Raw genomic sequence first — 12569 nt, forward strand, 5'->3', positions numbered from 1 at the left:
TACCACGCCTGGCTAGTCTCAAACTCCTGGACTCAAATGATCCTCTCACCTCAGCCTCCCAAAGTGTTGGAATTACAGGCATGAGCCACCATGCCCAGCCCCAGTGTTAAATTTTTTATTACAACTTTTTATTTTGAAATAGTTTAGGACTATTTTATTTTGAAATAGTTTAGTTTGCTACAAGAAGTAGCAAAAATAGTAGACAGAATTCCCACGTACCCTTCACAAAGCTTTGCCCCAATAGCACCTTGTCAAATCCAGGAAATTGACAATCGATACAACACTATCAACTCAAGTGCAGACCTTATTTGGATTTCACCAGGTTTTTTCATGTACTTATGTGTGTGTATTTGTAGTTCTCTAAAATTTTATCACCTGTAGATTTGAGTAACCATCACCAAAATCAGGATGCACCATTGTTCCATCACCACAAAAAACTCTCTCATGTTACCCCTTAATACTCAGTCTTTTCCCAACCCTAATCCTTGCCAACCACTGATCTGTCCTCCATAACTGTAATTTTTCATTTTGATATCATATAATGGAATCATTGTAACTGATTTTTTTTCCCACTAAGCATAATGCCCTTCAGATCCATGTAAGTTGTTTGTATGTATCAAGTTTATTTTTATTTTTATTTTTTTTGAGACAGAGTTTCGCTCTTGTCGTCCAGGCTGGAGTGAAGTGGCACAATCTCGGCTCACTGCAACCTCCGCTTCCTGGGTTTAAGCAATTCTCCCATCTCAGCCTCCCGAGTAACTGGGACTACAGGTGCCTGCCACCATGCCTGGCTAATTTTGGTATTTTTAATAGAGATGGGGTTTCACTATGTTGGCCAGGGTGGTCTTGAACTCCTGACCTAGGGTGATCCAACTGCCGTGGCCTCCCAAAGTGCGAGGACTACAGGCATGAGCCACCGTGCCTGGCCAATAGTTTCTTTTTATTGCTGAATAGTATTCCATTCCATGATGGAACCAGTTTGCTTAACCATTCACCAGGTGATAGATATTTTGGTTGTTTTCTGTTTTTGGCTATCACAAATAAAAGCTGCTATAAGTACTTGTGTGCAGGTTTTTGTGTAAACGTAAATTTTAATTTCTTTGGGATAAATGCTCAGGAATGAGATTGCTGGGTCAGATGGTAAGTATGTATTTAACTTTGTAGGAAAGTGCCAAACTGTTTTCTGGGGCAACCAGTATAAGATCTTAAAACTTCCATAAGTAATACATGCTCACTGTAAAAAAAAAAAAAAAAAAAAAAAAAGAATAAAATAAGGTGGAAATATATAAAACGAAAAGTAAAATGACAAGTCATGGAACTGTACTGCCTCTTTCCTGAGTAGTAACTGTTGTTAGGTTTCCTGTATATTCAAGAATGTTTTGGCTGGGCGTGGTGGCCCATGACTGTAATCCCAGAACTTTGGGAGGCTAAGGCAGGAGAATTTCTTGAGATCAGGAGTTTGTAACCAGCCTGGGCAACATAGTGAGATGCCGTCTCTATCAAAAAAATGTTTTATGCATATGCAAGCAAATACATGTGTGTATATAAGTATATATATATTCCAAAATGTGATCACAGTATACAGGTAATTGCAACTTGATTTTTTCTCATATCTTAGACATATTTGTTTTTTTTTTTTTTTTTGAGACAGAGTCTCGCTCTGTCGCCCAGGCTGGAGTGCAGTGGCATGATCTCGGCTGACTGCAAGCTCTGCCTCCCGGGTTCACTCACGCCATTCTCCTGCCTCAGCCTCCCGAGTAGCCGGGACTACAGGCGCCCGCCACCACGCCCGGCTAATTTTTTTGTATTTTTAGTAGAGACAGGGTTTCACCGTGTTAGCCAGGATGGTCTAGATCTCCTGACCTCGTGATCCACCCGCCTCGGCCTCCGAATGTGCTGGGATTACAGGTGTGAGCCACCGCACCCAGCCCATATTTGCAATATTAATAAATATATACTTGTTTTAATGGTGGGCATAGGACTATTGTATGCCCACCATTATCCAATGTATCTATTGTATGGATGTATTATAATTTCTTTACTCAGTCCCCTGATGATGACCATTTCTATTGTTGTCAGTTTCTATTACAAAGCTATAATGAAAATCTTTCTATATATATTTCTTTATAATTTGTATGAGCATATCTGTATGGTAGACTCCTAGAAATGGAATTGCTAGATCGATTTTACATTTAACTGCTCCGAGATACTTTCAACTTTTTCTCCAGTTTTTAAAATTTTTGTAGAGATGGGGTTTTGCTATGTTGCCCAGGCTGGTCTCAAACTCCTGGGCTCAAGTGATTCTCCTGCCTTGGCCTTCCAGTGTTAGAATTGCAGATGTGAGCCACTGCATCCGACCTTTAAAAAATTTTTATTTTTCAGTTTTTTTAAAAAAATTTACTCTCCCCTCAATGATATATGAGAGTTCTCAGTTCTTTACCAACACTAAGTATTATCAACATTTTAAATCTCTGGCAATCTGGTAGGAGAGTTTGTATTTAATTTGCATTTATTTTATTTTATTATTTTTTTGAGACAGAGTCTCGCTCTTTTGCCCGGCTGGAGTGCAGTGACACGATTTAAGCTCAGTGAAACCTCTGCTTCCTGGGGTCAAGAGATTCTCGTGCCTCAGCCTCCTGAGTAGCTGGGACTACAGGTGAGCTACCATGCTCAGCTAATTTTTTTATTTTTAGTAGAGACGGGGTTTCACCATATTGGCCAGGATGGTCTCGAGTGATCTGCCCGCCTCGGCCTCCCAAAGTGCTGGGATTACAGGCGTGAGCCACTGCGCCCGGCCTTAACTTGCATTTCTTAGTGGCAAATGAAGATGAGCACTATTTTATGTATGTATTAGCCATCTGTATTTCTTATTTCTTTTTTTTCTTTTTGAGAAGGATTCTCGCTCTGTCGCCCAGGCTGGAGTGAAGTGACACTATCTCGGCTCACTGCAACCTCCGCCTCCCGGGTTCAAGCGATTCTTCTGCCTCAGCCTCCTAAGTAGGTGGGACTACAGGTGTGTGCCACCATGACCATCTAATTTTTTGTATTTTTAGTAGAGACGGAGTTTCCTTGTGTTAGCCAGGGTGGTCTCGATCTCCTGACCTTGTGATCCGCCCACCTCGGCCTCCCAAAGTACTGGGATTACAGGCGTGAGCCACCGCGCCCGGCCTAGCCATCTGTATTTCTTCTCCCACAAGTAGACTATATTCTTTGTCCACTTTTCTACTGGAGTTTTAAATTTTACCATATTGATTTTGACAGTTCTCCGTATCTTGAAGAAATTAGCTTTTTTCATCCATATAGCAAACATTTTCTCACAGTTTCTAGTTTATCTTTTGACTTTGTTTCTGGTGTCTTGGTATACATAATTTTTTAATTTCTGTGGACTTAAATTTATTTATCTACTTTTAGGTTTCTGGGTTTTATGTTTAGAATGGTGTTTAAAAATATAAAAAATGGGCTGGCGCGGTGGCTCACGCCTATAATCCCAGCCCTTTGGGAGGCCAGGCGGGCGGATCACGTGTGGTCGGGAGTTGAAGACCAGCCTGACCAACATGGAGAAACTCCATCTCTACTAAAAATACAAAAATTAGCTGGGCGTGGTGGCGTGTGCCTGTGATCCCAGCTTACTCAGGAGGCTGAGGCAGGAGAATCGCTTGAACCCTGGAGGTGGAGGTTGCAGTGAGCTGAGATCGCACCACTGCACTCCAGCTTGGGTGACAGAGCGAGAGTTTGTCTCAAAAAAAAAAAAGAAAAGAAAAGAAAATATAAAAAAAAATATATATGCTGTCCAGAGGAGAAGACTATCTGGAAAACCTAATTTATAATCAGAAGTCTGTTCCATTTGCATGGAGTTAAAGCAAAGAGATCTGTGGGATGTTTTAGTCCGTCTATGGTAAACCTGGAGGATTATCTTTGTTATACTGTGGCATATGAATTTCTTGTGACCAGAACATTTCTGCATCAAATAGTGTCTTGCTTTTTATATAGTATCAGAGGTTTGTAAGTTTTAACTATTCAACTCTCCTTTTTCACTATTTCTTATTAGGCACCCAAAGCTTCTGCCTTTACAATATTATCTCATAAAGGACATGTTACAAACAAGATTAAAATTATTTTCCATCAGTTATTTCATTTTTCATTATTTCATATTTCGTTTGATGGCATTTTCTCCCTTTGTCCTCACATTCAAAGGGTGAATTGTTTATATTTTTCAGTACCCCATGAAATAAACTCCACTTCTTATGATAGGACTGGGGCACCTAGCATTCTGTACATATTGAAGTCTTGATAAGTATTTTTTTGAAAGAGCTCTAACAAAAAAAATGGTTACTGTAAAATATTCTTAAATATTAGTAAAAATTTGCTACAACATTTATTTCTGATGTTATACCAGTTTGTTATTAATCTTCAGTGGTATTTTTCACAAAATCAGAGCTAATTTGCTAAACAGAAGAACTTTTCAGTTTTGTTCTAAGCATAAAATTGTTTAAAATCTCAGTTGCTACATAGATAATTAACTGAGAATACAAATTTATAAAATAGATAAAAAACTATTTGTACCATGTACCATAAATGTGATGTTTGGAGCAGAAAATCAGTAGTTTTCAGCTAATACTAAGACAGGAAATCATTTAATATCAATTGAGATTAAATTGGCACAATTGAACTAAATTAATGTAAAAATGACTTGGTACACGGCCCAATTTTTCTATTACTTCAAGTGGAATTTTGCATTAACTTATATAACTCTGTAAATTTTCCACTACTCTCTATTTAATGTTCTAGCTGCATCATTCTGTAACTTGAATCTATTAAAAACTGTATAGCATTCTACCAAAGATGGTCTATAAAAGAAATGGAAATTTATTGTGAATAGTATTCCACTCTCCAGAGCTTTAGAGGTAAGTAAAAATGTCTCAGATTTTACTTCTTGTTATTGATATTCAGATGTTTCTGTTTAACTTTTATTGTCCAGTTGATTAAATATACTATAACTCTTTTTGTAAAGTTGCAGAAAAAACAATAAGCACAGAGGATGGGAGAGAAACTAACAAGAGATATGGAAGGAATATAATTTAAGGACTGAAAATAATCGTTATATTACATTAGGAATGTTTCAGAAGTGATATCGGGGTGAAAGCTTCATGATTTACACGGGGCTCACCCTATTTCTCAGTTGGAAAATTTGTTTTGTTATTAATACGTTTTATTTCTTTTCTTCTAATTGAAATGTAATTTAAGAAATATTTTAACCAAAATTTCAAAAATGGAACAGAAACGAAGACTTCTTAAGCAAACACTATTTTATGAATCTACGAACTTCTATAACAGCAATGGAGACACTGCAATAGGTCACTTCTTCCTGTCCAAGGAAAAAGCAGCGCTTTGGAGGGGATAGGCCCTCCTCGAGTTTTTCTCCCCCGAGTAAAGAGCTCTTGGCGGTCAAAGGTCCAATACACTGGATTCGAAACAAACAAAAAAAAAGGGTGACAAAGATTTTAGTTAACAGGGGTCGGAGGAGCAGAAAGGGTCTTTTCGCACTTCAAACATCTTGGGGGGAGGGATGGGAAGGCAGGATGCGAAGTAACCTAAATTCCCAACCATTTCGCGTGGTTGCACCCGCCCAGGAAGGCAGTGGATGCGCGGGGGAGGCGGGGTAGGTCCTCCTCCACTCCTTTTGCCCAAATTTCGATTTCCCTCCACTTCGCTCGGTCCTATCTCTTCCCCCGCCCCGAGAGTGGCGACCAAATTGGTCGAGCGCCCGGCCTAGCCTAGTAGTCCAGTTCTTTAGGACTCCTAGAACCTGGAGATACAGACCACGTTTTCTCGGAGACGGGACCAGTGGGCTGTAAAGCAAAACAATTTTTCTTTCTTTTCCAGGGCTAGGTCTTACTGGTAGAGAATCAGCTCGCTCTCTCTCCACACCCGAAGCAAAAAGCAAAACAAAACCAACCCTTATTCCGCCCCCGATCTAGCCCAAGTAGCTCCATTAAACCATTTAGGATCAGGTGCCAGAGTTAAGCGACTTGGGTTCTTTTGGTGGGAAGGGGTAGGGACAAGGGGGCATCGAAGGTACGGGAACTAGGGCCACAGGCCCCTCACAGGGGTGTGTCAGAAGAGGGGACTTCGAAGGGTGATGCCCGACTGGGCTGCCACCTTAGCGCCTCGCGAGGGGCGGAGGGGCCCGGGGAACGAGTCCCGGAGCGAACCCAGCCAGCCTCTGGATTCCCACGGCCCAGGGCTCCGCCGGACATTCCTACCGCCCTCCCCTCGACACCCCACTAAAGACAGAAGAACCGCGGCTCGATCGGGTCCGCGGCGGAAGCGCGGCCAAACGAATGAGTAAGTCAGGCGCGGGCACGGCACCTTGTTTACCCCACTCGGCGGCGCGCCCCTGCGGGCGCCTGGTTTGCCGGCGGCGTCGGAGACGCTGAACCCGGGAGTCAGTCGGCCACGATTGGTCGGTGACTGGGAGGAGGACGCTGGGTGGGAGGGCTGGGAGCCAGGCGATGCAGTGGCAACTCTCTGCCGCTAGATGCCGCTCCCTCCCAACGGGAGCCGGGCGCGGGTTCGTGGCCGACAGATGGCGCCTGCGCGTTCCATTCGCCTCCAAGTCGCCGAAGAGCGAACACCCCAAACAATCCCGAAGCGCCACCAAAAAAAAAAAAAAAAAAAAAAAAAAAAAAAAAAAAAAAAAAGAAAAAAAACCCCGCCGGATCCGACCGCCACTTTCAAAACCCCCCACCGCTCTAGAACCGCGGGAGCTTCCGTCCCTGAGTAGAATTCGAGGGTGTAAAGAAGAGGAAGGGGAAAAATATCTTGTACCAGCCCAGGGGTGAAGAAGCCCCCGGCCTGAGAAAGAAGGAGGAGTGGGGGAGGCGAACAGTCTCGTTGCTGCCTCTGTGTACGCTGAGGGGGGAGGTAAGTTATAAAATGGCGGAGGCGAAGCTTCTAGAAGTTTGGAGGGGCACCCGGAGGGCGCTTGGCCCACCGTGAGGTGTGTATGGTTGAAACAGGGCGAGAGAGAGGAGTTGGGAGGGAAAGAGGTTGGGCACTCTGTTGCCATTGAATTTCCCCTCTGCTTTCTTCGCCCCCATGGGGGGCAGCCATGGAACGGGGGGCAGAGTCCAGGCGGGAGGATCTTTCTCGCCCCCGCGGCGCCCCCCGCCCTCCTTTCTCCCTTCTCCCCCCAAGTCGCTACCCCAACACTTCCAAGGAACTTCCAGCCCCCCTTCCTCCCTACCTCCTACTCCTAGAGTGGCTTTCTACCGCAGGGCTCTTCTTTTCGACTACCCTCGCTGAAGATTTTCTCTTCCTTCCCTCGCCCAACTCTCCCTCGGGGCCTCTACGGAGACCCCCCCCCCCCATGGGTGGCCCAAAATGGAGAACGCGGAGCAGCGCAAGATGGAGGCTCCGCTTCTCTGTGTAGCAGTAGATTTAGGTTCCTTTTCTCCGGCAGGCTCCTAAGCCTAGGAGAGCCCGAACTGGAGGTGGGGTGGGGTGCGAGCCGTAGTCGGGGGAGGAAAGCCGGGAGGCTGTGGTTGGGGTGGGGGAGAGCGCGGTGTCGCGGTGAGGGGAAGGCAGAGAGCAAAATGGTGGTGCTGGGAACCTAGGGGGGAGGGGAGAAAGGAGGCTCAGTTGTGTATATTTGGGCCTCGGACCGAGGGAGGCGAGGGAAAATCTACTCTGATCACACCCCTCCCTCGTGCCCCCTCCCTTCTCCCTTCCCCTCCTTCCTTCCCTCCCTCCCCCCTCCCTCCCTCTCTTCCTCCCTTCCTAGAGAGGGAACAACATTCATGTGACGGGCCCCTCTGCTTCTCCCCCGCCCCATCATCTCCAGCGCGTGGTGGGGGAACTGCTGGGGAAGGCGATTGGCATCGATCTCTCCATCCCTTCCGAGGCCCGACTTCGGTCAGTTTTCTTCGGGCAACAATTTTCTAAATTGGCTGGGGTCTGGCGGTGTTGGCCCCCGCGCGCAGACCTTGCCCCGAAGGGGGCCCTGCCTGCCTGGCATGGGCGGAGGGGGGAAGGGCGGGAGTGGAAGGCTGTTTGTTGGGGGGTTTTGGCGCCACTTTTGTTTTAGTTTTAGTGCTGCTTTTCATTCCCACCCCCACCCGCACTGTCTTTCTCAAGGCACGAACTGAGCTGATCCTTGCCCCAGGTAGGCAGCCTGTGCGTTTTCACTCCACACTTTTATTCTTGCTCGGGGTCGACTTTCTTTTTTCTTCTCCCCTGGATCCGGAGATCTGCGGACGGCGATTTTGGGACGAAAAGGGTCGGATGGGCCGTGGGAGAGAGAAGGTGTGGGAAACAGCATCAAGTAGTTCCGCAAAACTTTGAGCCCCGTTCCCATTTTCTTTTGGCCTAGAATTGTGAACGTATTGTTGATTTCGGCCTTTTTTTCCCCCCGTCGCGAGAATGTCTTGTTTTGCCTTTAGTTTTTTATAAACCGCTGTACTTTCGACATTTAGTTTCCGCTCCCCCTTGGTGCATATGTCATTTTATTTTTAATCCTTAACTGTAATGGGTTATCGTGTGATTTTCGTGCTTCAGTGCTCGGCTTTAATTTTTAATATTGTATTAGTAGTTTCATCCGGTTTGTGAGACTTTCTCTTCCGTGGCCTAGAATGTTTTTTATGTTGTTGCCTACCACCCCTCTTCCCTCTCCCTCCTCCTTTCTCTTGGATGTAGTTTTTAAATTGAGGGCCATGGTGTTGGATTAAATGGTAATTTACAGTTTACATGATATATCTATTGGAAACTTTTGATCTGTAAGGTTAGATTTAAAGTAAACGAGGCGCTTGTGTTGGTTTGCAATGGTTCCTTAAAATGCGCGGGCCACCCCCTTCTCCCACCGTAAAGCCCCATCTTCCCTTCACACTGGAGTGTAAATTCCATACCCCTTTTCTCCCACGGACCGCCGTATTTCACAGCAGCCACACCCTGTATTTGTCTCTGTGGATTGGACTCATTATCAGCTTAATTTAGTGACTCTTAAACCACCATGATGGGACTTGCTTAAGCACGAAGCTTCTTTTCCTGTTTAGTCCTAGTGGTTAGTGTCGAAAGAGGAATAATCGAGGTTTCTTGATGAAACCTAGTGCGGTCCAACCTCTGCCTTTTTTCTGTTGTCTTTTTTCCTACTCCGGGCTGTTGGCGGTGTCAGCACCGCTGCTGGGGGCGGGGGTGGAGGGGAGAAAGAGTCGGGTTACCGAAGTGCGTCATTCCTGGCTCTAGCAGGGCCTGCTCGGGAGCTGCTGGTGTTTGTTACTGTCCTCGCAGCACTTTTCTGCCAACCTTCTCTCTCTGCGTATTGGTTAGGAGCAAAAGCAGGAGGCGGTCTCCTAATTCTGTCTGTAGCCTAGCGCGTTGCGTTTAAGGGTATATCTGAACTTATTTTGTTAAAAAAAAGGCTCTGGGAAGTGGATGCATTTGTTTAATGACATATAATTCAGGTAGTTTAGGCTTGCTCTCATATACTTTCCGATGAACAGTGGGGTTAATTTTCAACATTTTCAACCACTTAACGTTAAAATGCCTGGTTTTCTTTCTACATTGATATCAATCTATAATTAGGGATCAGAAGGACCAGTTTAAGGTATATAAGTGTTCAGCAGTTTTTCAAGTGGTTGAATTGCAGTTTTATGACACATTATGTTAAATAGTCGATTTTTTTTTTCATTTTGAACTAAGGTGCCACGTTAAGTAAGTTAATTGCAGATGTTTAAGTTCGTTTTCATCACATTTCCCTATTTGTCTTTTTAGGTATAATTTTAAATATGCCCTTTGGGTTTATGGACTTCATTAAAATTCTTAAAGATGGTTATATCTTTGTGTTTAACTGAATTCTTAAATTTATCACCTACCAAAGAATTGTGTAAGGCGTAAGGCGGCTGTATAGTTACATTGTTGGATTTTGACTTAACATGCTAGTTTTTGATACTTTTGCTATCTTTGGGTAGAAGTGTACTTAGAGAACATAGTATCTTCCTCTTAATTCTTTTTGAAGATAATAATGAGAGGAGGGAGTGGGTAGGAGGTAGGTGTGAAGCAAAAGTGGCCTTGAGTTGATTATTGTAGCTGGATGAATACAGAAGCGCTCATTGTTACTATTATTCTCTCTACTTTTGTGCGTGCTGTTAAACATTTCCATAGTTTAAGATAAACTTTTTTGCAGTAGAATTTCCAGATTGTCTTACAGTCTTGGGGGTAATGACTTAAGTTTATATTTACATGTCAAAATTACTTGCATAGGAAATTTAGCCTTGTGTAAGTGATTACACAATGCTTGGCAAAACTTTCAAAAAAAAAAAACGTTTAAACGGGAACTAGTATAAAACAGGCAACATAAATACTTATAAATTGGTTGAACTTTAAATGTTTATAACTTAGCCTGAATGTGCTCTACTTTTAGTTTCCTTTTTAATTCTTTGAAAACAGGAAAATTCCATTTGCAATTTTTGTAAATTCTGCTTAGTGTCTATTTCATCAAGTTGGAGTTACAGTGAGTCAGTATGAAAGGGATTTACTATTAATAGGAGGGGCTTTGGCAGTTGCAGTAAGTGACAGTGGAAGGGATTGAGGTACCATAGGGAGCATTCCTGGTAGAAAGATCTAGGTAGCTGAATTCAGTTTCAGAATTTGGTGTTTAATGACTAGGTAGAGAAGTGGGTTGGAAAAGAAATGTACTTATTAGCTATTCCTTCCCACTGTGAAGTAACTATAGTATTCTAAGGTGTATCAGAGACTGGCAGAGAGGGTGGAGTGGGTTTTTTTTTTTTTAACTGATAAGAAAATGAGTGTTTACATTTAAAATGGTTTAAATCACCTCATGCCCCAAGGATCTGGTGCTATAACTAGTTAGAAGTTGATATGTAAAATATTTCAATATTGTCTGTTAACATTCTGACCATTACCCGTAAACAGTAAAAATGTGTTGCAATGACAATCCTTGGTCTCCCTTAATTAGTGCATTTGTGAACTGCTCCTAAATTCTATTAAGGTAAGTGCCTTTTTTTTTTTTTTTGGCAGTTCTATACTGTTCAGTGTCAGGTTTATTTTTTTACCCCAGGAGATACATTTTAAAAATACATGTCACAGTTCCGAAAGGAATCCAAAACAATGGATATTTAATTTATAGCAAAATTTCACCCCAATCTGGGAACAGACATTTTGTAACTGTTATCATTAGTCTGTCTGTGTATTTCATGTTCAGGATTTTAGCTTTAGAAGGATGTTAAAGGAAAATAGGTGACATATTTCAAATTTTTATTCATATACAAATATTCTTAGTAGATGGTAAGGATTGTGGCATCAGATTTATTTTATTGTGGTGAGGCAATAGCTAAACTACTACACCAACACATGATGAGTTTGGTAACTTTCAAGTATATTTAGTTAGGATTTTTTAAAGCCCAAATGCTCAAATAAGATTTTCATGAAATCAAATTCTACATTTCTTTTTCAACTGTATTGACTTCTGCGGTCACCTGAGGACTTATGAATTAAAGTGAATGGGATGGGCTTGGGGGACAGGCTAAGGCTCAGATCTATTCCTTTGGGAATTTAGGGTTAGATGTGAAAATATGCAGTTTAGTAATGCTTAATATTGTGCATGTTTAACTGATACCACCCACAGTCATATGTGGGAAGGTAGTAAACAGAGAATAGCATAATCTTTCTGCTTCGGGTTCTTTATAATAGATGGCAGACTTCAGTTTTTGATGCTGCAAGTTGACTTTTGAACTTAAACCAAAATCGGCGGGGCACAGTGGCTCACACCTGTAATACCAACACTTTGGGAGGCTGAGAGGCTGAAGTGGGAGGATCACTTGAGCCCAAGGAGTTCAAGACCAGCCTGGGCAACATAGGGAGACCCCATGTTTATAGATAATTTAAAAATTAGGTGTGGTGGTGCACACCTGTGGTCCCAGCTATTTGGGAGGCTGAGGCAGGAGGATCACCTGAGCCCGGTACATAGAGGCTGCAGTAAGCCACGATTGCGCCACTGCACCCAGCCTGGGCAACAGAGCAAGACCCTGTCTCAAAAAAAAATTAAAAATAAACTAAAATGTACAGTTTACTATATAATGGAGTACCGTTTTGGGAGTTGGGGAGAATAGCGAGGGAGAGGGATAGTTTCAGGTATGGGCATCAGTATATACTGAAGTGTGGTTGTTGGAGAGTAAGGAAGGAACTTTAAAGACATAGGCTATTTTAAAAGTTTTTGGCTGGGCGCCATGGCTCACGCCTGTAATCCTAGCACTTTGGAAGGCTGAGGCGGGCGGATCATGAGGTCAGGAGTTCAAGACCAGCCTGGCCAACATGGTGAAACCCCCATCTCTACTAAAAATACTAAAATTAGCTGGACGTGGTGGTGCGCGTCTGTAGTCCCAGCTACTTGGGAGGCTGAGGCAGGAGAATCGCTTGAACCTGGGAGGCAGAGGTTGCAGTGAGCTGAGATCGCGCCACTGCACTGTAGCCTGGGCAACAGAGCGAGACTCCGTCTAAAAAAAAAAAAAAAAAGTTCTTAACATTTTTCTGCATTGGCTACATGTTCAGGACTT

At 43.4% G+C, this 12569-nt stretch overlaps 1 protein-coding gene across 16 annotated transcripts in view; it reads left to right on the top strand.

Moving 5' to 3' along the window:
* Nucleotides 1-5044: 5044 nt before the first annotated feature.
* STAG2 (STAG2 cohesin complex component) overlaps nucleotides 5045-12569 on the top strand; it is a 143488-nt gene continuing 135963 nt past the window's right edge. For 4 of the 16 annotated variants that reach the window (XM_003823123.5, XM_055106878.2, XM_008976723.5 and 1 more), the window contains exon 1: nucleotides 5045-6924. The gene's annotated coding sequence lies outside the window, so the exon portion shown is untranslated. Of the gene's footprint in view, nucleotides 7494-7570; nucleotides 8165-12569 lie in introns of those variants that run through there. The other 12 variants (XM_008976725.6, XM_057301197.2, XM_063601960.1 and 9 more) reach the window with 6 other exon arrangements.

This window comes from Pan paniscus, chromosome X (assembly GCF_029289425.2).
Source record: "Pan paniscus chromosome X, NHGRI_mPanPan1-v2.0_pri, whole genome shotgun sequence".
Lineage (NCBI taxonomy): Eukaryota > Metazoa > Chordata > Mammalia > Primates > Hominidae > Pan > Pan paniscus.